The 25,222-nt window shown below is 42.0% G+C and overlaps 21 non-coding genes across 21 annotated transcripts; all 21 read left to right on the top strand.

Moving 5' to 3' along the window:
* The first annotated feature begins 240 nt into the window (after positions 1-240).
* trnas-aga (transfer RNA serine (anticodon AGA)) lies at positions 241-322 on the top strand. Its single transcript has one exon. It is a non-coding gene; the product is annotated as a tRNA-Ser (tRNA).
* Positions 323-1,551: 1,229 nt separating this feature from the next.
* trnas-aga (transfer RNA serine (anticodon AGA)) lies at positions 1,552-1,633 on the top strand. Its single transcript has one exon. It is a non-coding gene; the product is annotated as a tRNA-Ser (tRNA).
* Positions 1,634-3,216: 1,583 nt separating this feature from the next.
* On the top strand, positions 3,217-3,298 carry trnas-aga (transfer RNA serine (anticodon AGA)). The gene has a single exon. It is a non-coding gene; the product is annotated as a tRNA-Ser (tRNA).
* Positions 3,299-4,104: 806 nt separating this feature from the next.
* On the top strand, positions 4,105-4,186 carry trnas-aga (transfer RNA serine (anticodon AGA)). The gene has a single exon. It is a non-coding gene; the product is annotated as a tRNA-Ser (tRNA).
* A 1,160-nt stretch (positions 4,187-5,346) lies between these two features.
* On the top strand, positions 5,347-5,428 carry trnas-aga (transfer RNA serine (anticodon AGA)). Its single transcript has one exon. It is a non-coding gene; the product is annotated as a tRNA-Ser (tRNA).
* A 1,583-nt stretch (positions 5,429-7,011) lies between these two features.
* Positions 7,012-7,093, top strand: trnas-aga (transfer RNA serine (anticodon AGA)). The gene has a single exon. It is a non-coding gene; the product is annotated as a tRNA-Ser (tRNA).
* Positions 7,094-7,899: 806 nt separating this feature from the next.
* On the top strand, positions 7,900-7,981 carry trnas-aga (transfer RNA serine (anticodon AGA)). Its single transcript has one exon. It is a non-coding gene; the product is annotated as a tRNA-Ser (tRNA).
* A 1,160-nt stretch (positions 7,982-9,141) lies between these two features.
* trnas-aga (transfer RNA serine (anticodon AGA)) lies at positions 9,142-9,223 on the top strand. Its single transcript has one exon. It is a non-coding gene; the product is annotated as a tRNA-Ser (tRNA).
* An 806-nt stretch (positions 9,224-10,029) lies between these two features.
* trnas-aga (transfer RNA serine (anticodon AGA)) lies at positions 10,030-10,111 on the top strand. The gene has a single exon. It is a non-coding gene; the product is annotated as a tRNA-Ser (tRNA).
* Positions 10,112-10,917: 806 nt separating this feature from the next.
* Positions 10,918-10,999, top strand: trnas-aga (transfer RNA serine (anticodon AGA)). Its single transcript has one exon. It is a non-coding gene; the product is annotated as a tRNA-Ser (tRNA).
* Positions 11,000-12,159: 1,160 nt separating this feature from the next.
* On the top strand, positions 12,160-12,241 carry trnas-aga (transfer RNA serine (anticodon AGA)). Its single transcript has one exon. It is a non-coding gene; the product is annotated as a tRNA-Ser (tRNA).
* Positions 12,242-13,047: 806 nt separating this feature from the next.
* On the top strand, positions 13,048-13,129 carry trnas-aga (transfer RNA serine (anticodon AGA)). Its single transcript has one exon. It is a non-coding gene; the product is annotated as a tRNA-Ser (tRNA).
* A 1,160-nt stretch (positions 13,130-14,289) lies between these two features.
* On the top strand, positions 14,290-14,371 carry trnas-aga (transfer RNA serine (anticodon AGA)). Its single transcript has one exon. It is a non-coding gene; the product is annotated as a tRNA-Ser (tRNA).
* Positions 14,372-15,885: 1,514 nt separating this feature from the next.
* On the top strand, positions 15,886-15,967 carry trnas-aga (transfer RNA serine (anticodon AGA)). The gene has a single exon. It is a non-coding gene; the product is annotated as a tRNA-Ser (tRNA).
* An 806-nt stretch (positions 15,968-16,773) lies between these two features.
* On the top strand, positions 16,774-16,855 carry trnas-aga (transfer RNA serine (anticodon AGA)). The gene has a single exon. It is a non-coding gene; the product is annotated as a tRNA-Ser (tRNA).
* A 1,514-nt stretch (positions 16,856-18,369) lies between these two features.
* trnas-aga (transfer RNA serine (anticodon AGA)) lies at positions 18,370-18,451 on the top strand. The gene has a single exon. It is a non-coding gene; the product is annotated as a tRNA-Ser (tRNA).
* An 806-nt stretch (positions 18,452-19,257) lies between these two features.
* On the top strand, positions 19,258-19,339 carry trnas-aga (transfer RNA serine (anticodon AGA)). The gene has a single exon. It is a non-coding gene; the product is annotated as a tRNA-Ser (tRNA).
* Positions 19,340-20,853: 1,514 nt separating this feature from the next.
* On the top strand, positions 20,854-20,935 carry trnas-aga (transfer RNA serine (anticodon AGA)). The gene has a single exon. It is a non-coding gene; the product is annotated as a tRNA-Ser (tRNA).
* A 1,160-nt stretch (positions 20,936-22,095) lies between these two features.
* trnas-aga (transfer RNA serine (anticodon AGA)) lies at positions 22,096-22,177 on the top strand. Its single transcript has one exon. It is a non-coding gene; the product is annotated as a tRNA-Ser (tRNA).
* An 806-nt stretch (positions 22,178-22,983) lies between these two features.
* trnas-aga (transfer RNA serine (anticodon AGA)) lies at positions 22,984-23,065 on the top strand. Its single transcript has one exon. It is a non-coding gene; the product is annotated as a tRNA-Ser (tRNA).
* A 799-nt stretch (positions 23,066-23,864) lies between these two features.
* trnas-aga (transfer RNA serine (anticodon AGA)) lies at positions 23,865-23,946 on the top strand. The gene has a single exon. It is a non-coding gene; the product is annotated as a tRNA-Ser (tRNA).
* The last annotated feature ends 1,276 nt before the right edge of the window (positions 23,947-25,222 follow it).

Below are 25,222 nucleotides of genomic sequence, written 5' to 3'. Positions count from 1 at the left end.
GCGCCCATGCTGAAATGCCATGGAGGTAAATTGGTGAGTCGAGCTGCTCTCCAAGCTGGTGACTTGGGTTTGACTGCCAAGCCATTGCACAGGACTTTGGTTAAGGCCATGTTTTTCACTCATTCTGTCGTAGACTATCTGTTGCCGTATATGCTGTTATTCAATGGAGGTATAATTGCTTGTAGAACTAATATCTGTTGACGTATGTTTTTTTTTTAACCTTTTTATCTATGTCAGCAAGTTGTTGTGGCCGAGAGGTTAAGGCGATGGATTAGAAATCCATTGGGGTTTCCCCGCGCAGGTTCGAGTCCTGCCAACAACGTTGATTCTCTTAGCTCAGGGTTGCTGTTTGCCGAATTGACCTGTTGCCTTAAATGGTGAGAAATGGAGAACCGTCATACCGATTGGTCTGTTCCTAAGCCCCTTTGATAATTGGGAAAATACAAATGCACATAGTATATCCTCTGTCATTGTAAATTTAACAAAAACTCTAGTGTCTGTAAAACTACCTTAAATGCCTTGGGGCTTTCAATGGCGCCCACTGAAAGGTGTATCGTTTTGGTTGAGGTCTGGAACTAAACTGTGCATTGCTAAACCTTGGTTCTTTTTGTTTTCCAGTCATTCTGTTGTAGACCATCTATTGGTCTACCAAAAGGCCAGAAAGTTGTCGTGGCCGAGAGATTAAGGCGATGGATAAGAAATCCATTGGGGTTTCCCCGCGCAGGTTCGAGTCCTGCCAACAACGTTGATTCTCTTAACTCAGGGTTGCTGTTTGCCGAATTGACCTGTTGCCTTAAATAGTAAGAAATGGAGAACCGTCATACCGATTGGTCTGTTCCTTAGCCCCTTTGATAATTGGGAAAATACAAATGCACATAGTATATGCTCTGTCATTGTAAATTTAACAAAAACTCTAGTGTCTGTAAAACTACCTTAAATGCCTTGGGGCTTTCAATGGCGCCCACTGAAAGGTGTATCGTTTTGGTTGAGGTCTGGAACTAAACTGTGCATTGCTAAACCTTGGTTCTTTTTGTTTTCCAGTCATTCTGTTGTAGACCATCTATTGGTCTACCAAAAGGCCAGAAAGTTGTCGTGGCCGAGAGATTAAGGCGATGGATAAGAAATGGAGAACCGTCATACCGAAAGAAGAACACATGCTCCTTTCTCGACTCCTAGGATATTAAACAATTGGTCAGTTCCTTTGCCCCCTTGATAAGTAGGAAAATACAAATGCACATAGTATGTTCTCTGTCATCGTTTAACAAAAATTCAGTGTCTATAGAAATCGTGTCATTGGCGCCCATTTCAATGGCGCCCATGCTGAAATGCCATGGAGGTAAATTGGTGAGTCGAGCTGCTCTCCAAGCTGGTGACTTGGGTTTGACTGCCAAGCCATTGCACAGGACTTTGGTTAAGGCCATGTTTTTCACTCATTCTGTCGTAGACTATCTGTTGCCGTATATGCTGTTATTCAATGGAGGTATAATTGCTTGTAGAACTAATATCTGTTGACGTATGTTTTTTTTTTAACCTTTTGATCTATGTCAGCAAGTTGTTGTGGCCGAGAGGTTAAGGCGATGGATTAGAAATCCATTGGGGTTTCCCCGCGCAGGTTCGAGTCCTGCCAACAACGTTGATTCTCTTAGCTCAGGGTTGCTGTTTGCCGAATTGACCTGTTGCCTTAAATGGTGAGAAATGGAGAACCGTCATACCGATTGGTCTGTTCCTAAGCCCCTTTGATAATTGGGAAAATACAAATGCACATAGTATATCCTCTGTCATTGTAAATTTAACAAAAACTCTAGTGTCTGTAAAACTACCTTAAATGCCTTGGGGCTTTCAATGGCGCCCACTGAAAGGTGTATCGTTTTGGTTGAGGTCTGGAACTAAACTGTGCATTGCTAAACCTTGGTTCTTTTTGTTTTCCAGTCATTCTGTTGTAGACCATCTATTGGTCTACCAAAAGGCCAGAAAGTTGTCGTGGCCGAGAGATTAAGGCGATGGATAAGAAATCCATTGGGGTTTCCCCGCGCAGGTTCGAGTCCTGCCAACAACGTTGATTCTCTTAACTCAGGGTTGCTGTTTGCCGAATTGACCTGTTGCCTTAAATAGTAAGAAATGGAGAACCGTCATACCGATTGGTCTGTTCCTTAGCCCCTTTGATAATTGGGAAAATACAAATGCACATAGTATATGCTCTGTCATTGTAAATTTAACAAAAACTCTAGTGTCTGTAAAACTACCTTAAATGCCTTGGGGCTTTCAATGGCGCCCACTGAAAGGTGTATCGTTTTGGTTGAGGTCTGGAACTAAACTGTGCATTGCTAAACCTTGGTTCTTTTTGTTTTCCAGTCATTCTGTTGTAGACCATCTATTGGTCTACCAAAAGGCCAGAAAGTTGTCGTGGCCGAGAGATTAAGGCGATGGATAAGAAATGGAGAACCGTCATACCGAAAGAAGAACACATGCTCCTTTCTCGACTCCTAGGATATTAAACAATTGGTCAGTTCCTTTGCCCCCTTGATAAGTAGGAAAATACAAATGCACATAGTATGTTCTCTGTCATCGTTTAACAAAAATTCTGTGTCTATAGAAATCGTGTCATTGGCGCCCATTTCAATGGCGCCCACTGAAAGGTGTATCGTTTTGGTTGAGGTCTGGAACTAAACTGTGCATTGCTAAACCTTGGTTCTTTTTGTTTTCCAGTCATTCTGTTGTAGACCATCTATTGGTCTACCAAAAGGCCAGAAAGTTGTCGTGGCCGAGAGATTAAGGCGATGGATAAGAAATGGAGAACCGTCATACCGAAAGAAGAACACATGCTCCTTTCTCGACTCCTAGGATATTAAACAATTGGTCAGTTCCTTTGCCCCCTTGATAAGTAGGAAAATACAAATGCACATAGTATGTTCTCTGTCATCGTTTAACAAAAATTCAGTGTCTATAGAAATCGTGTCATTGGCGCCCATTTCAATGGCGCCCATGCTGAAATGCCATGGAGGTAAATTGGTGAGTCGAGCTGCTCTCCAAGCTGGTGACTTGGGTTTGACTGCCAAGCCATTGCACAGGACTTTGGTTAAGGCCATGTTTTTCACTCATTCTGTCGTAGACTATCTGTTGCCGTATATGCTGTTATTCAATGGAGGTATAATTGCTTGTAGAACTAATATCTGTTGACGTATGTTTTTTTTTTAACCTTTTGATCTATGTCAGCAAGTTGTTGTGGCCGAGAGGTTAAGGCGATGGATTAGAAATCCATTGGGGTTTCCCCGCGCAGGTTCGAGTCCTGCCAACAACGTTGATTCTCTTAACTCAGGGTTGCTGTTTGCCGAATTGACCTGTTGCCTTAAATGGTGAGAAATGGAGAACCGTCATACCGATTGGTCTGTTCCTTAGCCCCTTTGATAATTGGGAAAATACAAATGCACATAGTATATGCTCTGTCATTGTATATTTAACAAAAACTCTAGTGTCTGTAAAACTACCTTAAATGCCTTGGGGCTTTCAATGGCGCCCACTGAAAGGTGTATCGTTTTGGTTGAGGTCTGGAACTAAACTGTGCATTGCTAAACCTTGGTTCTTTTTGTTTTCCAGTCATTCTGTTGTAGACCATCTATTGGTCTACCAAAAGGCCAGAAAGTTGTCGTGGCCGAGAGATTAAGGCGATGGATAAGAAATGGAGAACCGTCATACCGAAAGAAGAACACATGCTCCTTTCTCGACTCCTAGGATATTAAACAATTGGTCAGTTCCTTTGCCCCCTTGATAAGTAGGAAAATACAAATGCACATAGTATGTTCTCTGTCATCGTTTAACAAAAATTCAGTGTCTATAGAAATCGTGTCATTGGCGCCCATTTCAATGGCGCCCATGCTGAAATGCCATGGAGGTAAATTGGTGAGTCGAGCTGCTCTCCAAGCTGGTGACTTGGGTTTGACTGCCAAGCCATTGCACAGGACTTTGGTTAAGGCCATGTTTTTCACTCATTCTGTCGTAGACTATCTGTTGCCGTATATGCTGTTATTCAATGGAGGTATAATTGCTTGTAGAACTAATATCTGTTGACGTATGTTTTTTTTTTAACCTTTTGATCTATGTCAGCAAGTTGTTGTGGCCGAGAGGTTAAGGCGATGGATTAGAAATCCATTGGGGTTTCCCCGCGCAGGTTCGAGTCCTGCCAACAACGTTGATTCTCTTAACTCAGGGTTGCTGTTTGCTGAATTGACCTGTTGCCTTAAATAGTAAGAAATGGAGAACCGTCATACCGATTGGTCTGTTCCTTAGCCCCTTTGATAATTGGGAAAATACAAATGCACATAGTATATGCTCTGTCATTGTAAATTTAACAAAAACTCTAGTGTCTGTAAAACTACCTTAAATGCCTTGGGGCTTTCAATGGCGCCCACTGAAAGGTGTATCGTTTTGGTTGAGGTCTGGAACTAAACTGTGCATTGCTAAACCTTGGTTCTTTTTGTTTTCCAGTCATTCTGTTGTAGACCATCTATTGGTCTACCAAAAGGCCAGAAAGTTGTCGTGGCCGAGAGATTAAGGCGATGGATAAGAAATGGAGAACCGTCATACCGAAAGAAGAACACATGCTCCTTTCTCGACTCCTAGGATATTAAACAATTGGTCAGTTCCTTTGCCCCCTTGATAAGTAGGAAAATACAAATGCACATAGTATGTTCTCTGTCATCGTTTAACAAAAATTCTGTGTCTATAGAAATCGTGTCATTGGCGCCCATTTCAATGGCGCCCACTGAAAGGTGTATCGTTTTGGTTGAGGTCTGGAACTAAACTGTGCATTGCTAAACCTTGGTTCTTTTTGTTTTCCAGTCATTCTGTTGTAGACCATCTATTGATCTACCAAAAGGCCAGAAAGTTGTCGTGGCCGAGAGATTAAGGCGATGGATAAGAAATGGAGAACCGTCATACCGAAAGAAGAACACATGCTCCTTTCTCGACTCCTAGGATATTAAACAATTGGTCAGTTCCTTTGCCCCCTTGATAAGTAGGAAAATACAAATGCACATAGTATGTTCTCTGTCATCGTTTAACAAAAATTCAGTGTCTATAGAAATCGTGTCATTGGCGCCCATTTCAATGGCGCCCATGCTGAAATGCCATGGAGGTAAATTGGTGAGTCGAGCTGCTCTCCAAGCTGGTGACTTGGGTTTGACTGCCAAGCCATTGCACAGGACTTTGGTTAAGGCCATGTTTTTCACTCATTCTGTCGTAGACTATCTGTTGCCGTATATGCTGTTATTCAATGGAGGTATAATTGCTTGTAGAACTAATATCTGTTGACGTATGTTTTTTTTTTAACCTTTTGATCTATGTCAGCAAGTTGTTGTGGCCGAGAGGTTAAGGCGATGGATTAGAAATCCATTGGGGTTTCCCCGCGCAGGTTCGAGTCCTGCCAACAACGTTGATTCTCTTAACTCAGGGTTGCTGTTTGCCGAATTGACCTGTTGCCTTAAATGGTGAGAAATGGAGAACCGTCATACCGATTGGTCTGTTCCTTAGCCCCTTTGATAATTGGGAAAATACAAATGCACATAGTATATGCTCTGTCATTGTATATTTAACAAAAACTCTAGTGTCTGTAAAACTACCTTAAATGCCTTGGGGCTTTCAATGGCGCCCACTGAAAGGTGTATCGTTTTGGTTGAGGTCTGGAACTAAACTGTGCATTGCTAAACCTTGGTTCTTTTTGTTTTCCAGTCATTCTGTTGTAGACCATCTATTGGTCTACCAAAAGGCCAGAAAGTTGTCGTGGCCGAGAGATTAAGGCGATGGATAAGAAATCCATTGGGGTTTCCCCGCGCAGGTTCGAGTCCTGCCAACAACGTTGATTCTCTTAACTCAGGGTTGCTGTTTGCCGAATTGACCTGTTGCCTTAAATAGTAAGAAATGGAGAACCGTCATACCGATTGGTCTGTTCCTTAGCCCCTTTGATAATTGGGAAAATACAAATGCACATAGTATATGCTCTGTCATTGTAAATTTAACAAAAACTCTAGTGTCTGTAAAACTACCTTAAATGCCTTGGGGCTTTCAATGGCGCCCACTGAAAGGTGTATCGTTTTGGTTGAGGTCTGGAACTAAACTGTGCATTGCTAAACCTTGGTTCTTTTTGTTTTCCAGTCATTCTGTTGTAGACCATCTATTGGTCTACCAAAAGGCCAGAAAGTTGTCGTGGCCGAGAGATTAAGGCGATGGATAAGAAATGGAGAACCGTCATACCGAAAGAAGAACACATGCTCCTTTCTCGACTCCTAGGATATTAAACAATTGGTCAGTTCCTTTGCCCCCTTGATAAGTAGGAAAATACAAATGCACATAGTATGTTCTCTGTCATCGTTTAACAAAAATTCTGTGTCTATAGAAATCGTGTCATTGGCGCCCATTTCAATGGCGCCCACTGAAAGGTGTATCGTTTTGGTTGAGGTCTGGAACTAAACTGTGCATTGCTAAACCTTGGTTCTTTTTGTTTTCCAGTCATTCTGTTGTAGACCATCTATTGGTCTACCAAAAGGCCAGAAAGTTGTCGTGGCCGAGAGATTAAGGCGATGGATAAGAAATGGAGAACCGTCATACCGAAAGAAGAACACATGCTCCTTTCTCGACTCCTAGGATATTAAACAATTGGTCAGTTCCTTTGCCCCCTTGATAAGTAGGAAAATACAAATGCACATAGTATGTTCTCTGTCATCGTTTAACAAAAATTCAGTGTCTATAGAAATCGTGTCATTGGCGCCCATTTCAATGGCGCCCATGCTGAAATGCCATGGAGGTAAATTGGTGAGTCGAGCTGCTCTCCAAGCTGGTGACTTGGGTTTGACTGCCAAGCCATTGCACAGGACTTTGGTTAAGGCCATGTTTTTCACTCATTCTGTCGTAGACTATCTGTTGCCGTATATGCTGTTATTCAATGGAGGTATAATTGCTTGTAGAACTAATATCTGTTGACGTATGTTTTTTTTTTAACCTTTTGATCTATGTCAGCAAGTTGTTGTGGCCGAGAGGTTAAGGCGATGGATTAGAAATCCATTGGGGTTTCCCCGCGCAGGTTCGAGTCCTGCCAACAATGTTGATTCTCTTAACTCAGGGTTGCTGTTTGCCGAATTGACCTGTTGCCTTAAATGGTGAGAAATGGAGAACCGTCATACCGATTGGTCTGTTCCTTAGCCCCTTTGATAATTGGGAAAATACAAATGCACATAGTATATGCTCTGTCATTGTATATTTAACAAAAACTCTAGTGTCTGTAAAACTACCTTAAATGCCTTGGGGCTTTCAATGGCGCCCACTGAAAGGTGTATCGTTTTGGTTGAGGTCTGGAACTAAACTGTGCATTGCTAAACCTTGGTTCTTTTTGTTTTCCAGTCATTCTGTTGTAGACCATCTATTGGTCTACCAAAAGGCCAGAAAGTTGTCGTGGCCGAGAGATTAAGGCGATGGATAAGAAATGGAGAACCGTCATACCGAAAGAAGAACACATGCTCCTTTCTCGACTCCTAGGATATTAAACAATTGGTCAGTTCCTTTGCCCCCTTGATAAGTAGGAAAATACAAATGCACATAGTATGTTCTCTGTCATCGTTTAACAAAAATTCAGTGTCTATAGAAATCGTGTCATTGGCGCCCATTTCAATGGCGCCCATGCTGAAATGCCATGGAGGTAAATTGGTGAGTCGAGCTGCTCTCCAAGCTGGTGACTTGGGTTTGACTGCCAAGCCATTGCACAGGACTTTGGTTAAGGCCATGTTTTTCACTCATTCTGTCGTAGACTATCTGTTGCCGTATATGCTGTTATTCAATGGAGGTATAATTGCTTGTAGAACTAATATCTGTTGACGTATGTTTTTTTTTTAACCTTTTGATCTATGTCAGCAAGTTGTTGTGGCCGAGAGGTTAAGGCGATGGATTAGAAATCCATTGGGGTTTCCCCGCGCAGGTTCGAGTCCTGCCAACAACGTTGATTCTCTTAACTCAGGGTTGCTGTTTGCCGAATTGACCTGTTGCCTTAAATAGTAAGAAATGGAGAACCGTCATACCGATTGGTCTGTTCCTTAGCCCCTTTGATAATTGGGAAAATACAAATGCACATAGTATATGCTCTGTCATTGTAAATTTAACAAAAACTCTAGTGTCTGTAAAACTACCTTAAATGCCTTGGGGCTTTCAATGGCGCCCACTGAAAGGTGTATCGTTTTGGTTGAGGTCTGGAACTAAACTGTGCATTGCTAAACCTTGGTTCTTTTTGTTTTCCAGTCATTCTGTTGTAGACCATCTATTGGTCTACCAAAAGGCCAGAAAGTTGTCGTGGCCGAGAGATTAAGGCGATGGATAAGAAATGGAGAACCGTCATACCGAAAGAAGAACACATGCTCCTTTCTCGACTCCTAGGATATTAAACAATTGGTCAGTTCCTTTGCCCCCTTGATAAGTAGGAAAATACAAATGCACATAGTATGTTCTCTGTCATCGTTTAACAAAAATTCTGTGTCTATAGAAATCGTGTCATTGGCGCCCATTTCAATGGCGCCCACTGAAAGGTGTATCGTTTTGGTTGAGGTCTGGAACTAAACTGTGCATTGCTAAACCTTGGTTCTTTTTGTTTTCCAGTCATTCTGTTGTAGACCATCTATTGGTCTACCAAAAGGCCAGAAAGTTGTCGTGGCCGAGAGATTAAGGCGATGGATAAGAAATGGAGAACCGTCATACCGAAAGAAGAACACATGCTCCTTTCTCGACTCCTAGGATATTAAACAATTGGTCAGTTCCTTTGCCCCCTTGATAAGTAGGAAAATACAAATGCACATAGTATGTTCTCTGTCATCGTTTAACAAAAATTCAGTGTCTATAGAAATCGTGTCATTGGCGCCCATTTCAATGGCGCCCATGCTGAAATGCCATGGAGGTAAATTGGTGAGTCGAGCTGCTCTCCAAGCTGGTGACTTGGGTTTGACTGCCAAGCCATTGCACAGGACTTTGGTTAAGGCCATGTTTTTCACTCATTCTGTCGTAGACTATCTGTTGCCGTATATGCTGTTATTCAATGGAGGTATAATTGCTTGTAGAACTAATATCTGTTGACGTATGTTTTTTTTTTAACCTTTTGATCTATGTCAGCAAGTTGTTGTGGCCGAGAGGTTAAGGCGATGGATTAGAAATCCATTGGGGTTTCCCCGCGCAGGTTCGAGTCCTGCCAACAACGTTGATTCTCTTAACTCAGGGTTGCTGTTTGCCGAATTGACCTGTTGCCTTAAATGGTGAGAAATGGAGAACCGTCATACCGATTGGTCTGTTCCTTAGCCCCTTTGATAATTGGGAAAATACAAATGCACATAGTATATGCTCTGTCATTGTATATTTAACAAAAACTCTAGTGTCTGTAAAACTACCTTAAATGCCTTGGGGCTTTCAATGGCGCCCACTGAAAGGTGTATCGTTTTGGTTGAGGTCTGGAACTAAACTGTGCATTGCTAAACCTTGGTTCTTTTTGTTTTCCAGTCATTCTGTTGTAGACCATCTATTGGTCTACCAAAAGGCCAGAAAGTTGTCGTGGCCGAGAGATTAAGGCGATGGATAAGAAATGGAGAACCGTCATACCGAAAGAAGAACACATGCTCCTTTCTCGACTCCTAGGATATTAAACAATTGGTCAGTTCCTTTGCCCCCTTGATAAGTAGGAAAATACAAATGCACATAGTATGTTCTCTGTCATCGTTTAACAAAAATTCAGTGTCTATAGAAATCGTGTCATTGGCGCCCATTTCAATGGCGCCCATGCTGAAATGCCATGGAGGTAAATTGGTGAGTCGAGCTGCTCTCCAAGCTGGTGACTTCGGTTTGACTGCCAAGCCATTGCACAGGACTTTGGTTAAGGCCATGTTTTTCACTCATTCTGTCGTAGACTATCTGTTGCCGTATATGCTGTTATTCAATGGAGGTATAATTGCTTGTAGAACTAATATCTGTTGACGTATGTTTTTTTTTTAACCTTTTGATCTATGTCAGCAAGTTGTTGTGGCCGAGAGGTTAAGGCGATGGATTAGAAATCCATTGGGGTTTCCCCGCGCAGGTTCGAGTCCTGCCAACAACGTTGATTCTCTTAACTCAGGGTTGCTGTTTGCTGAATTGACCTGTTGCCTTAAATAGTAAGAAATGGAGAACCGTCATACCGATTGGTCTGTTCCTTAGCCCCTTTGATAATTGGGAAAATACAAATGCACATAGTATATGCTCTGTCATTGTAAATTTAACAAAAACTCTAGTGTCTGTAAAACTACCTTAAATGCCTTGGGGCTTTCAATGGCGCCCACTGAAAGGTGTATCGTTTTGGTTGAGGTCTGGAACTAAACTGTGCATTGCTAAACCTTGGTTCTTTTTGTTTTCCAGTCATTCTGTTGTAGACCATCTATTGGTCTACCAAAAGGCCAGAAAGTTGTCGTGGCCGAGAGATTAAGGCGATGGATAAGAAATGGAGAACCGTCATACCGAAAGAAGAACACATGCTCCTTTCTCGACTCCTAGGATATTAAACAATTGGTCAGTTCCTTTGCCCCCTTGATAAGTAGGAAAATACAAATGCACATAGTATGTTCTCTGTCATCGTTTAACAAAAATTCAGTGTCTATAGAAATCGTGTCATTGGCGCCCATTTCAATGGCGCCCATGCTGAAATGCCATGGAGGTAAATTGGTGAGTCGAGCTGCTCTCCAAGCTGGTGACTTGGGTTTGACTGCCAAGCCATTGCACAGGACTTTGGTTAAGGCCATGTTTTTCACTCATTCTGTCGTAGACTATCTGTTGCCGTATATGCTGTTATTCAATGGAGGTATAATTGCTTGTAGAACTAATATCTGTTGACGTATGTTTTTTTTTTAACCTTTTGATCTATGTCAGCAAGTTGTTGTGGCCGAGAGGTTAAGGCGATGGATTAGAAATCCATTGGGGTTTCCCCGCGCAGGTTCGAGTCCTGCCAACAACGTTGATTCTCTTAACTCAGGGTTGCTGTTTGCTGAATTGACCTGTTGCCTTAAATAGTAAGAAATGGAGAACCGTCATACCGATTGGTCTGTTCCTTAGCCCCTTTGATAATTGGGAAAATACAAATGCACATAGTATATGCTCTGTCATTGTAAATTTAACAAAAACTCTAGTGTCTGTAAAACTACCTTAAATGCCTTGGGGCTTTCAATGGCGCCCACTGAAAGGTGTATCGTTTTGGTTGAGGTCTGGAACTAAACTGTGCATTGCTAAACCTTGGTTCTTTTTGTTTTCCAGTCATTCTGTTGTAGACCATCTATTGGTCTACCAAAAGGCCAGAAAGTTGTCGTGGCCGAGAGATTAAGGCGATGGATAAGAAATGGAGAACCGTCATACCGAAAGAAGAACACATGCTCCTTTCTCGACTCCTAGGATATTAAACAATTGGTCAGTTCCTTTGCCCCCTTGATAAGTAGGAAAATACAAATGCACATAGTATGTTCTCTGTCATCGTTTAACAAAAATTCTGTGTCTATAGAAATCGTGTCATTGGCGCCCATTTCAATGGCGCCCACTGAAAGGTGTATCGTTTTGGTTGAGGTCTGGAACTAAACTGTGCATTGCTAAACCTTGGTTCTTTTTGTTTTCCAGTCATTCTGTTGTAGACCATCTATTGGTCTACCAAAAGGCCAGAAAGTTGTCGTGGCCGAGAGATTAAGGCGATGGATAAGAAATGGAGAACCGTCATACCGAAAGAAGAACACATGCTCCTTTCTCGACTCCTAGGATATTAAACAATTGGTCAGTTCCTTTGCCCCCTTGATAAGTAGGAAAATACAAATGCACATAGTATGTTCTCTGTCATCGTTTAACAAAAATTCAGTGTCTATAGAAATCGTGTCATTGGCGCCCATTTCAATGGCGCCCATGCTGAAATGCCATGGAGGTAAATTGGTGAGTCGAGCTGCTCTCCAAGCTGGTGACTTGGGTTTGACTGCCAAGCCATTGCACAGGACTTTGGTTAAGGCCATGTTTTTCACTCATTCTGTCGTAGACTATCTGTTGCCGTATATGCTGTTATTCAATGGAGGTATAATTGCTTGTAGAACTAATATCTGTTGACGTATGTTTTTTTTTTAACCTTTTGATCTATGTCAGCAAGTTGTTGTGGCCGAGAGGTTAAGGCGATGGATTAGAAATCCATTGGGGTTTCCCCGCGCAGGTTCGAGTCCTGCCAACAACGTTGATTCTCTTAACTCAGGGTTGCTGTTTGCCGAATTGACCTGTTGCCTTAAATGGTGAGAAATGGAGAACCGTCATACCGATTGGTCTGTTCCTTAGCCCCTTTGATAATTGGGAAAATACAAATGCACATAGTATATGCTCTGTCATTGTATATTTAACAAAAACTCTAGTGTCTGTAAAACTACCTTAAATGCCTTGGGGCTTTCAATGGCGCCCACTGAAAGGTGTATCGTTTTGGTTGAGGTCTGGAACTAAACTGTGCATTGCTAAACCTTGGTTCTTTTTGTTTTCCAGTCATTCTGTTGTAGACCATCTATTGGTCTACCAAAAGGCCAGAAAGTTGTCGTGGCCGAGAGATTAAGGCGATGGATAAGAAATGGAGAACCGTCATACCGAAAGAAGAACACATGCTCCTTTCTCGACTCCTAGGATATTAAACAATTGGTCAGTTCCTTTGCCCCCTTGATAAGTAGGAAAATACAAATGCACATAGTATGTTCTCTGTCATCGTTTAACAAAAATTCAGTGTCTATAGAAATCGTGTCATTGGCGCCCATTTCAATGGCGCCCATGCTGAAATGCCATGGAGGTAAATTGGTGAGTCGAGCTGCTCTCCAAGCTGGTGACTTGGGTTTGACTGCCAAGCCATTGCACAGGACTTTGGTTAAGGCCATGTTTTTCACTCATTCTGTCGTAGACTATCTGTTGCCGTATATGCTGTCATTCAATGGAGGTATAATTGCTTGTAGAACTAATATCTGTTGACGTATGTTTTTTTTTTAACCTTTTGATCTATGTCAGCAAGTTGTTGTGGCCGAGAGGTTAAGGCGATGGATTAGAAATCCATTGGGGTTTCCCCGCGCAGGTTCGAGTCCTGCCAACAACGTTGATTCTCTTAACTCAGGGTTGCTGTTTGCCGAATTGACCTGTTGCCTTAAATAGTAAGAAATGGAGAACCGTCATACCGATTGGTCTGTTCCTTAGCCCCTTTGATAATTGGGAAAATACAAATGCACATAGTATATGCTCTGTCATTGTAAATTTAACAAAAACTCTAGTGTCTGTAAAACTACCTTAAATGCCTTGGGGCTTTCAATGGCGCCCACTGAAAGGTGTATCGTTTTGGTTGAGGTCTGGAACTAAACTGTGCATTGCTAAACCTTGGTTCTTTTTGTTTTCCAGTCATTCTGTTGTAGACCATCTATTGGTCTACCAAAAGGCCAGAAAGTTGTCGTGGCCGAGAGATTAAGGCGATGGATAAGAAATGGAGAACCGTCATACCGAAAGAAGAACACATGCTCCTTTCTCGACTCCTAGGATATTAAACAATTGGTCAGTTCCTTTGCCCCCTTGATAAGTAGGAAAATACAAATGCACATAGTATGTTCTCTGTCATCGTTTAACAAAAATTCTGTGTCTATAGAAATCGTGTCATTGGCGCCCATTTCAATGGCGCCCACTGAAAGGTGTATCGTTTTGGTTGAGGTCTGGAACTAAACTGTGCATTGCTAAACCTTGGTTCTTTTTGTTTTCCAGTCATTCTGTTGTAGACCATCTATTGGTCTACCAAAAGGCCAGAAAGTTGTCGTGGCCGAGAGATTAAGGCCATGGATAAGAAATGGAGAACCGTCATACCGAAAGAAGAACACATGCTCCTTTCTCGACTCCTAGGATATTAAACAATTGGTCAGTTCCTTTGCCCCCTTGATAAGTAGGAAAATACAAATGCACATAGTATGTTCTCTGTCATCGTTTAACAAAAATTCAGTGTCTATAGAAATCGTGTCATTGGCGCCCATTTCAATGGCGCCCATGCTGAAATGCCATGGAGGTAAATTGGTGAGTCGAGCTGCTCTCCAAGCTGGTGACTTGGGTTTGACTGCCAAGCCATTGCACAGGACTTTGGTTAAGGCCATGTTTTTCACTCATTCTGTCGTAGACTATCTGTTGCCGTATATGCTGTTATTCAATGGAGGTATAATTGCTTGTAGAACTAATATCTGTTGACGTATGTTTTTTTTTTAACCTTTTGATCTATGTCAGCAAGTTGTTGTGGCCGAGAGGTTAAGGCGATGGATTAGAAATCCATTGGGGTTTCCCCGCGCAGGTTCGAGTCCTGCCAACAACGTTGATTCTCTTAACTCAGGGTTGCTGTTTGCCGAATTGACCTGTTGCCTTAAATAGTAAGAAATGGAGAACCGTCATACCGATTGGTCTGTTCCTTAGCCCCTTTGATAATTGGGAAAATACAAATGCACATAGTATATGCTCTGTCATTGTAAATTTAACAAAAACTCTAGTGTCTGTAAAACTACCTTAAATGCCTTGGGGCTTTCAATGGCGCCCACTGAAAGGTGTATCGTTTTGGTTGAGGTCTGGAACTAAACTGTGCATTGCTAAACCTTGGTTCTTTTTGTTTTCCAGTCATTCTGTTGTAGACCATCTATTGGTCTACCAAAAGGCCAGAAAGTTGTCGTGGCCGAGAGATTAAGGCGATGGATAAGAAATGGAGAACCGTCATACCGAAAGAAGAACACATGCTCCTTTCTCGACTCCTAGGATATTAAACAATTGGTCAGTTCCTTTGCCCCCTTGATAAGTAGGAAAATACAAATGCACATAGTATGTTCTCTGTCATCGTTTAACAAAAATTCTGTGTCTATAGAAATCGTGTCATTGGCGCCCATTTCAATGGCGCCCACTGAAAGGTGTATCGTTTTGGTTGAGGTCTGGAACTAAACTGTGCATTGCTAAACCTTGGTTCTTTTTGTTTTCCAGTCATTCTGTTGTAGACCATCTATTGGTCTACCAAAAGGCCAGAAAGTTGTCGTGGCCGAGAGATTAAGGCCATGGATAAGAAATGGAGAACCGTCATACCGAAAGAAGAACACATGCTCCTTTCTCGACTCCTAGGATATTAAACAATTGGTCAGTTCCTTTGCCCCCTTGATAAGTAGGAAAATACAAATGCACATAGTATGTTCTCTGTCATCGTTTAACAAAAATTCTGTGTCTATAGAAATCGTGTCATTGGCGCCCATTTCAATGGCGCCCACTGAAAGGTGTATCGTTTTGGTTGAGGTCTGGAACTAAACTGTGCATTGCTAAACCTTGGTTCTTTTTGTTTTCCAGTCATTCTGTTGTAGACCATCTATTGGTCTACCAAAAGGCCAGAAAGTTGTCGTGGCCGAGAGATTAAGGCCATGGATAAGAAATGGAGAACCGTCATACCGAAAGAAGAACACATGCTCCTTTCTCGACTCCTAGGATATTAAACAATTGGTCAGTTCCTTTGCCCCCTTGATAAGTAGGAAAATACAAATGCACATAGTATGTTCTCTGTCATCGTTTAACAAAAATTCAGTGTCTATAGAAATCGTGTCATTGGCGCCCATTTCAATGGCGCCCATGCTGAAATGCCATGGAGGTAAATTGGTGAGTCGAGCTGCTCTCCAAGCTGGTGACTTGGGTTTGACTGCCAAGCCATTGCACAGGACTTTGGTTAAGGCCATGTTTTTCACTCATTCTGTCGTAGACTATCTGTTGCCGTATATGCTGTTATTCAATGGAGGTATAATTGCTTGTAGAACTAATATCTGTTGACGTATGTTTTTTTTTTAACCTTTTGATCTATGTCAGCAAGTTGTTGTGGCCGAGAGGTTAAGGCGATGGATTAGAAATCCATTGGGGTTTCCCCGCGCAGGTTCGAGTCCTGCCAACAACGTTGATTCTCTTAACTCAGGGTTGCTGTTTGCTGAATTGACCTGTTGCCTTAAATAGTAAGAAATGGAGAACCGTCATACCGATTGGTCTGTTCCTTAGCCCCTTTGATAATTGGGAAAATACAAATGCACATAGTATATGCTCTGTCATTGTAAATTTAACAAAAACTCTAGTGTCTGTAAAACTACCTTAAATGCCTTGGGGCTTTCAATGGCGCCCACTGAAAGGTGTATCGTTTTGGTTGAGGTCTGGAACTAAACTGTGCATTGCTAAACCTTGGTTCTTTTTGTTTTCCAGTCATTCTGTTGTAGACCATCTATTGGTCTACCAAAAGGCCAGAAAGTTGTCGTGGCCGAGAGATTAAGGCCATGGATAAGAAATGGAGAACCGTCATACCGAAAGAAGAACACATGCTCCTTTCTCGACTCCTAGGATATTAAACAATTGGTCAGTTCCTTTGCCCCCTTGATAAGTAGGAAAATACAAATGCACATAGTATGTTCTCTGTCATCGTTTAACAAAAATTCAGTGTCTATAGAAATCGTGTCATTGGCGCCCATTTCAATGGCGCCCATGCTGAAATGCCATGGAGGTAAATTGGTGAGTCGAGCTGCTCTCCAAGCTGGTGACTTGGGTTTGACTGCCAAGCCATTGCACAGGACTTTGGTTAAGGCCATGTTTTTCACTCATTCTGTCGTAGACTATCTGTTGCCGTATATGCTGTTATTCAATGGAGGTATAATTGCTTGTAGAACTAATATCTGTTGACGTATGTTTTTTTTTTAACCTTTTGATCTATGTCAGCAAGTTGTTGTGGCCGAGAGGTTAAGGCGATGGATTAGAAATCCATTGGGGTTTCCCCGCGCAGGTTCGAGTCCTGCCAACAACGTTGATTCTCTTAACTCAGGGTTGCTGTTTGCCGAATTGACCTGTTGCCTTAAATAGTAAGAAATGGAGAACCGTCATACCGATTGGTCTGTTCCTTAGCCCCTTTGATAATTGGGAAAATACAAATGCACATAGTATATGCTCTGTCATTGTAAATTTAACAAAAACTCTAGTGTCTGTAAAACTACCTTAAATGCCTTGGGGCTTTCAATGGCGCCCACTGAAAGGTGTATCGTTTTGGTTGAGGTCTGGAACTAAACTGTGCATTGCTAAACCTTGGTTCTTTTTGTTTTCCAGTCATTCTGTTGTAGACCATCTATTGGTCTACCAAAAGGCCAGAAAGTTGTCGTGGCCGAGAGATTAAGGCCATGGATAAGAAATGGAGAACCGTCATACCGAAAGAAGAACACATGCTCCTTTCTCGACTCCTAGGATATTAAACAATTGGTCAGTTCCTTTGCCCCCTTGATAAGTAGGAAAATACAAATGCACATAGTATGTTCTCTGTCATCGTTTAACAAAAATTCTGTGTCTATAGAAATCGTGTCATTGGCGCCCATTTCAATGGCGCCCACTGAAAGGTGTATCGTTTTGGTTGAGGTCTGGAACTAAACTGTGCATTGCTAAACCTTGGTTCTTTTTGTTTTCCAGTCATTCTGTTGTAGACCATCTATTGGTCTACCAAAAGGCCAGAAAGTTGTCGTGGCCGAGAGATTAAGGCCATGGATAAGAAATGGAGAACCGTCATACCGAAAGAAGAACACATGCTCCTTTCTCGACTCCTAGGATATTAAACAATTGGTCAGTTCCTTTGCCCCCTTGATAAGTAGGAAAATACAAATGCACATAGTATGTTCTCTGTCATCGTTTAACAAAAATTCTGTGTCTATAGAAATCGTGTCATTGGCGCCCATTTCAATGGCGCCCACTGAAAGGTGTATCGTTTTGGTTGAGGTCTGGAACTAAACTGTGCATTGCTAAACCTTGGTTCTTTTTGTTTTCCAGTCATTCTGTTGTAGACCATCTATTGGTCTACCAAAAGGCCAGAAAGTTGTCGTGGCCGAGAGATTAAGGCCATGGATAAGAAATGGAGAACCGTCATACCGAAAGAAGAACACATGCTCCTTTCTCGACTCCTAGGATATTAAACAATTGGTCAGTTCCTTTGCCCCCTTGATAAGTAGGAAAATACAAATGCACATAGTATGTTCTCTGTCATCGTTTAACAAAAATTCAGTGTCTATAGAAATCGTGTCATTGGCGCCCATTTCAATGGCGCCCATGCTGAAATGCCATGGAGGTAAATTGGTGAGTCGAGCTGCTCTCCAAGCTGGTGACTTGGGTTTGACTGCCAAGCCATTGCACAGGACTTTGGTTAAGGCCATGTTTTTCACTCATTCTGTCGTAGACTATCTGTTGCCGTATATGCTGTTATTCAATGGAGGTATAATTGCTTGTAGAACTAATATCTGTTGACGTATGTTTTTTTTTTAACCTTTTGATCTATGTCAGCAAGTTGTTGTGGCCGAGAGGTTAAGGCGATGGATTAGAAATCCATTGGGGTTTCCCCGCGCAGGTTCGAGTCCTGCCAACAACGTTGATTCTCTTAACTCAGGGTTGCTGTTTGCTGAATTGACCTGTTGCCTTAAATAGTAAGAAATGGAGAACCGTCATACCGATTGGTCTGTTCCTTAGCCCCTTTGATAATTGGGAAAATACAAATGCACATAGTATATGCTCTGTCATTGTAAATTTAACAAAAACTCTAGTGTCTGTAAAACTACCTTAAATGCCTTGGGGCTTTCAATGGCGCCCACTGAAAGGTGTATCGTTTTGGTTGAGGTCTGGAACTAAACTGTGCATTGCTAAACCTTGGTTCTTTTTGTTTTCCAGTCATTCTGTTGTAGACCATCTATTGGTCTACCAAAAGGCCAGAAAGTTGTCGTGGCCGAGAGATTAAGGCCATGGATAAGAAATGGAGAACCGTCATACCGAAAGAAGAACACATGCTCCTTTCTCGACTCCTAGGATATTAAACAATTGGTCAGTTCCTTTGCCCCCTTGATAAGTAGGAAAATACAAATGCACATAGTATGTTCTCTGTCATCGTTTAACAAAAATTCAGTGTCTATAGAAATCGTGTCATTGGCGCCCATTTCAATGGCGCCCATGCTGAAATGCCATGGAGGTAAATTGGTGAGTCGAGCTGCTCTCCAAGCTGGTGACTTGGGTTTGACTGCCAAGCCATTGCACAGGACTTTGGTTAAGGCCATGTTTTTCACTCATTCTGTCGTAGACTATCTGTTGCCGTATATGCTGTTATTCAATGGAGGTATAATTGCTTGTAGAACTAATATCTGTTGACGTATGTTTTTTTTTTAACCTTTTGATCTATGTCAGCAAGTTGTTGTGGCCGAGAGGTTAAGGCGATGGATTAGAAATCCATTGGGGTTTCCCCGCGCAGGTTCGAGTCCTGCCAACAACGTTGATTCTCTTAACTCAGGGTTGCTGTTTGCCGAATTGACCTGTTGCCTTAAATAGTAAGAAATGGAGAACCGTCATACCGATTGGTCTGTTCCTTAGCCCCTTTGATAATTGGGAAAATACAAATGCACATAGTATATGCTCTGTCATTGTAAATTTAACAAAAACTCTAGTGTCTGTAAAACTACCTTAAATGCCTTGGGGCTTTCAATGGCGCCCACTGAAAGGTGTATCGTTTTGGTTGAGGTCTGGAACTAAACTGTGCATTGCTAAACCTTGGTTCTTTTTGTTTTCCAGTCATTCTGTTGTAGACCATCTATTGGTCTACCAAAAGGCCAGAAAGTTGTCGTGGCCGAGAGATTAAGGCGATGGATAAGAAATGGAGAACCGTCATACCGAAAGAAGAACACATGCTCCTTTCTCGACTCCTAGGATATTAAACAATTGGTCAGTTCCTTTGCCCCCTTGATAAGTAGGAAAATACAAATGCACATAGTATGTTCTCTGTCATCGTTTAACAAAAATTCTGTGTCTATAGAAATCGTGTCATTGGCGCCCATTTCAATGGCGCCCACTGAAAGGTGTATCGTTTTGGTTGAGGTCTGGAACTAAACTGTGCATTGCTAAACCTTGGTTCTTTTTGTTTTCCAGTCATTCTGTTGTAGACCATCTATTGGTCTACCAAAAGGCCAGAAAGTTGTCGTGGCCGAGAGATTAAGGCCATGGATAAGAAATGGAGAACCGTCATACCGAAAGAAGAACACATGCTCCTTTCTCGACTCCTAGGATATTAAACAATTGGTCAGTTCCTTTGCCCCCTTGATAAGTAGGAAAATACAAATGCACATAGTATGTTCTCTGTCATCGTTTAACAAAAATTCTGTGTCTATAGAAATCGTGTCATTGGCGCCCATTTCAATGGCGCCCACTGAAAGGTGTATCGTTTTGGTTGAGGTCTGGAACTAAACTGTGCATTGCTAAACCTTGGTTCTTTTTGTTTTCCAGTCATTCTGTTGTAGACCATCTATTGGTCTACCAAAAGGCCAGAAAGTTGTCGTGGCCGAGAGATTAAGGCCATGGATAAGAAATGGAGAACCGTCATACCGAAAGAAGAACACATGCTCCTTTCTCGACTCCTAGGATATTAAACAATTGGTCAGTTCCTTTGCCCCCTTGATAAGTAGGAAAATACAAATGCACATAGTATGTTCTCTGTCATCGTTTAACAAAAATTCAGTGTCTATAGAAATCGTGTCATTGGCGCCCATTTCAATGGCGCCCATGCTGAAATGCCATGGAGGTAAATTGGTGAGTCGAGCTGCTCTCCAAGCTGGTGACTTGGGTTTGACTGCCAAGCCATTGCACAGGACTTTGGTTAAGGCCATGTTTTTCACTCATTCTGTCGTAGACTATCTGTTGCCGTATATGCTGTTATTCAATGGAGGTATAATTGCTTGTAGAACTAATATCTGTTGACGTATGTTTTTTTTTTAACCTTTTGATCTATGTCAGCAAGTTGTTGTGGCCGAGAGGTTAAGGCGATGGATTAGAAATCCATTGGGGTTTCCCCGCGCAGGTTCGAGTCCTGCCAACAACGTTGATTCTCTTAACTCAGGGTTGCTGTTTGCTGAATTGACCTGTTGCCTTAAATAGTAAGAAATGGAGAACCGTCATACCGATTGGTCTGTTCCTTAGCCCCTTTGATAATTGGGAAAATACAAATGCACATAGTATATGCTCTGTCATTGTAAATTTAACAAAAACTCTAGTGTCTGTAAAACTACCTTAAATGCCTTGGGGCTTTCAATGGCGCCCACTGAAAGGTGTATCGTTTTGGTTGAGGTCTGGAACTAAACTGTGCATTGCTAAACCTTGGTTCTTTTTGTTTTCCAGTCATTCTGTTGTAGACCATCTATTGGTCTACCAAAAGGCCAGAAAGTTGTCGTGGCCGAGAGATTAAGGCGATGGATAAGAAATGGAGAACCGTCATACCGAAAGAAGAACACATGCTCCTTTCTCGACTCCTAGGATATTAAACAATTGGTCTGTTCCTTAGCCCCCTTGATAAGTAGGAAAATACAAATGCACATAGTATGTTCTCTGTCATCGTTTAACAAAAATTCTGTGTCTATAGAAATCGTGTCATTGGCGCCCATTTCAATGGCGCCCACTGAAAGGTGTATCGTTTTGGTTGAGGTCTGGAACTAAACTGTGCATTGCTAAACCTTGGTTCTTTTTGTTTTCCAGTCATTCTGTTGTAGACCATCTATTGGTCTACCAAAAGGCCAGAAAGTTGTCGTGGCCGAGAGATTAAGGCCATGGATAAGAAATGGAGAACCGTCATACCGAAAGAAGAACACATGCTCCTTTCTCGACTCCTAGGATATTAAACAATTGGTCAGTTCCTTTGCCCCCTTGATAAGTAGGAAAATACAAATGCACATAGTATGTTCTCTGTCATCGTTTAACAAAAATTCAGTGTCTATAGAAATCGTGTCATTGGCGCCCATTTCAATGGCGCCCATGCTGAAATGCCATGGAGGTAAATTGGTGAGTCGAGCTGCTCTCCAAGCTGGTGACTTGGGTTTGACTGCCAAGCCATTGCACAGGACTTTGGTTAAGGCCATGTTTTTCACTCATTCTGTCGTAGACTATCTGTTGCCGTATATGCTGTTATTCAATGGAGGTATAATTGCTTGTAGAACTAATATCTGTTGACGTATGTTTTTTTTTTAACCTTTTGATCTATGTCAGCAAGTTGTTGTGGCCGAGAGGTTAAGGCGATGGATTAGAAATCCATTGGGGTTTCCCCGCGCAGGTTCGAGTCCTGCCAACAACGTTGATTCTCTTAACTCAGGGTTGCTGTTTGCCGAATTGACCTGTTGCCTTAAATGGTGAGAAATGGAGAACCGTCATACCGATTGGTCTGTTCCTTAGCCCCTTTGATAATTGGGAAAATACAAATGCACATAGTATATGCTCTGTCATTGTATATTTAACAAAAACTCTAGTGTCTGTAAAACTACCTTAAATGCCTTGGGGCTTTCAATGGCGCCCACTGAAAGGTGTATCGTTTTGGTTGAGGTCTGGAACTAAACTGTGCATTGCTAAACCTTGGTTCTTTTTGTTTTCCAGTCATTCTGTTGTAGACCATCTATTGGTCTACCAAAAGGCCAGAAAGTTGTCGTGGCCGAGAGATTAAGGCCATGGATAAGAAATGGAGAACCGTCATACCGAAAGAAGAACACATGCTCCTTTCTCGACTCCTAGGATATTAAACAATTGGTCAGTTCCTTTGCCCCCTTGATAAGTAGGAAAATACAAATGCACATAGTATGTTCTCTGTCATCGTTTAACAAAAATTCAGTGTCTATAGAAATCGTGTCATTGGCGCCCATTTCAATGGCGCCCATGCTGAAATGCCATGGAGGTAAATTGGTGAGTCGAGCTGCTCTCCAAGCTGGTGACTTGGGTTTGACTGCCAAGCCATTGCACAGGACTTTGGTTAAGGCCATGTTTTTCACTCATTCTGTCGTAGACTATCTGTTGCCGTATATGCTGTTATTCAATGGAGGTATAATTGCTTGTAGAACTAATATCTGTTGACGTATGTTTTTTTTTTAACCTTTTGATCTATGTCAGCAAGTTGTTGTGGCCGAGAGGTTAAGGCGATGGATTAGAAATCCATTGGGGTTTCCCCGCGCAGGTTCGAGTCCTGCCAACAACGTTGATTCTCTTAACTCAGGGTTGCTGTTTGCCGAATTGACCTGTTGCCTTAAATAGTAAGAAATGGAGAACCGTCATACCGATTGGTCTGTTCCTTAGCCCCCTTGATAAGTAGGAAAATACAAATGCACATAGTATGTTCTCTGTCATCGTTTAACAAAAATTCTGTGTCTATAGAAATCGTGTCATTGGCGCCCATTTCAATGGCGCCCACTGAAAGGTGTATCGTTTTGGTTGAGGTCTGGAACTAAACTGTGCATTGCTAAACCTTGGTTCTTTTTGTTTTCCAGTCATTCTGTTGTAGACCATCTATTGGTCTACCAAAAGGCCAGAAAGTTGTCGTGGCCGAGAGATTAAGGCCATGGATAAGAAATGGAGAACCGTCATACCGAAAGAAGAACACATGCTCCTTTCTCGACTCCTAGGATATTAAACAATTGGTCAGTTCCTTTGCCCCCTTGATAAGTAGGAAAATACAAATGCACATAGTATGTTCTCTGTCATCGTTTAACAAAAATTCAGTGTCTATAGAAATCGTGTCATTGGCGCCCATTTCAATGGCGCCCATGCTGAAATGCCATGGAGGTAAATTGGTGAGTCGAGCTGCTCTCCAAGCTGGTGACTTGGGTTTGACTGCCAAGCCATTGCACAGGACTTTGGTTAAGGCCATGTTTTTCACTCATTCTGTCGTAGACTATCTGTTGCCGTATATGCTGTTATTCAATGGAGGTATAATTGCTTGTAGAACTAATATCTGTTGACGTATGTTTTTTTTTTAACCTTTTGATCTATGTCAGCAAGTTGTTGTGGCCGAGAGGTTAAGGCGATGGATTAGAAATCCATTGGGGTTTCCCCGCGCAGGTTCGAGTCCTGCCAACAACGTTGATTCTCTTAACTCAGGGTTGCTGTTTGCCGAATTGACCTGTTGCCTTAAATGGTGAGAAATGGAGAACCGTCATACCGATTGGTCTGTTCCTTAGCCCCTTTGATAATTGGGAAAATACAAATGCACATAGTATATGCTCTGTCATTGTATATTTAACAAAAACTCTAGTGTCTGTAAAACTACCTTAAATGCCTTGGGGCTTTCAATGGCGCCCACTGAAAGGTGTATCGTTTTGGTTGAGGTCTGGAACTAAACTGTGCATTGCTAAACCTTGGTTCTTTTTGTTTTCCAGTCATTCTGTTGTAGACCATCTATTGGTCTACCAAAAGGCCAGAAAGTTGTCGTGGCCGAGAGATTAAGGCCATGGATAAGAAATCCATTGGGGTTTCCCCGCGCAGGTTCGAGTCCTGCCAACAACGTTGATTCTCTTAACTCAGGGTTGCTGTTTGCCGAATTGACCTGTTGCCTTAAATAGTAAGAAATGGAGAACCGTCATACCGATTGGTCTGTTCCTTAGCCCCTTTGATAATTGGGAAAATACAAATGCACATAGTATATGCTCTGTCATTGTAAATTTAACAAAAACTCTAGTGTCTGTAAAACTACCTTAAATGCCTTGGGGCTTTCAATGGCGCCCACTGAAAGGTGTATCGTTTTGGTTGAGGTCTGGAACTAAACTGTGCATTGCTAAACCTTGGTTCTTTTTGTTTTCCAGTCATTCTGTTGTAGACCATCTATTGGTCTACCAAAAGGCCAGAAAGTTGTCGTGGCCGAGAGATTAAGGCGATGGATAAGAAATGGAGAACCGTCATACCGAAAGAAGAACACATGCTCCTTTCTCGACTCCTAGGATATTAAACAATTGGTCAGTTCCTTTGCCCCCTTGATAAGTAGGAAAATACAAATGCACATAGTATGTTCTCTGTCATCGTTTAACAAAAATTCTGTGTCTATAGAAATCGTGTCATTGGCGCCCATTTCAATGGCGCCCACTGAAAGGTGTATCGTTTTGGTTGAGGTCTGGAACTAAACTGTGCATTGCTAAACCTTGGTTCTTTTTGTTTTCCAGTCATTCTGTTGTAGACCATCTATTGGTCTACCAAAAGGCCAGAAAGTTGTCGTGGCCGAGAGATTAAGGCGATGGATAAGAAATGGAGAACCGTCATACCGAAAGAAGAACACATGCTCCTTTCTCGACTCCTAGGATATTAAACAATTGGTCAGTTCCTTTGCCCCCTTGATAAGTAGGAAAATACAAATGCACATAGTATG

This window comes from Leuresthes tenuis, unplaced genomic scaffold (assembly GCF_036924035.1).
Source record: "Leuresthes tenuis unplaced genomic scaffold, fLeuTen1.0.hap1 SCAF_2, whole genome shotgun sequence".
In the NCBI taxonomy this organism is placed as follows: Eukaryota; Metazoa; Chordata; class Actinopteri; order Atheriniformes; family Atherinopsidae; genus Leuresthes; species Leuresthes tenuis.
Note: the sequence above shows the minus strand (reverse complement) of the source record. Positions and strands in the feature narration are given on the sequence as shown.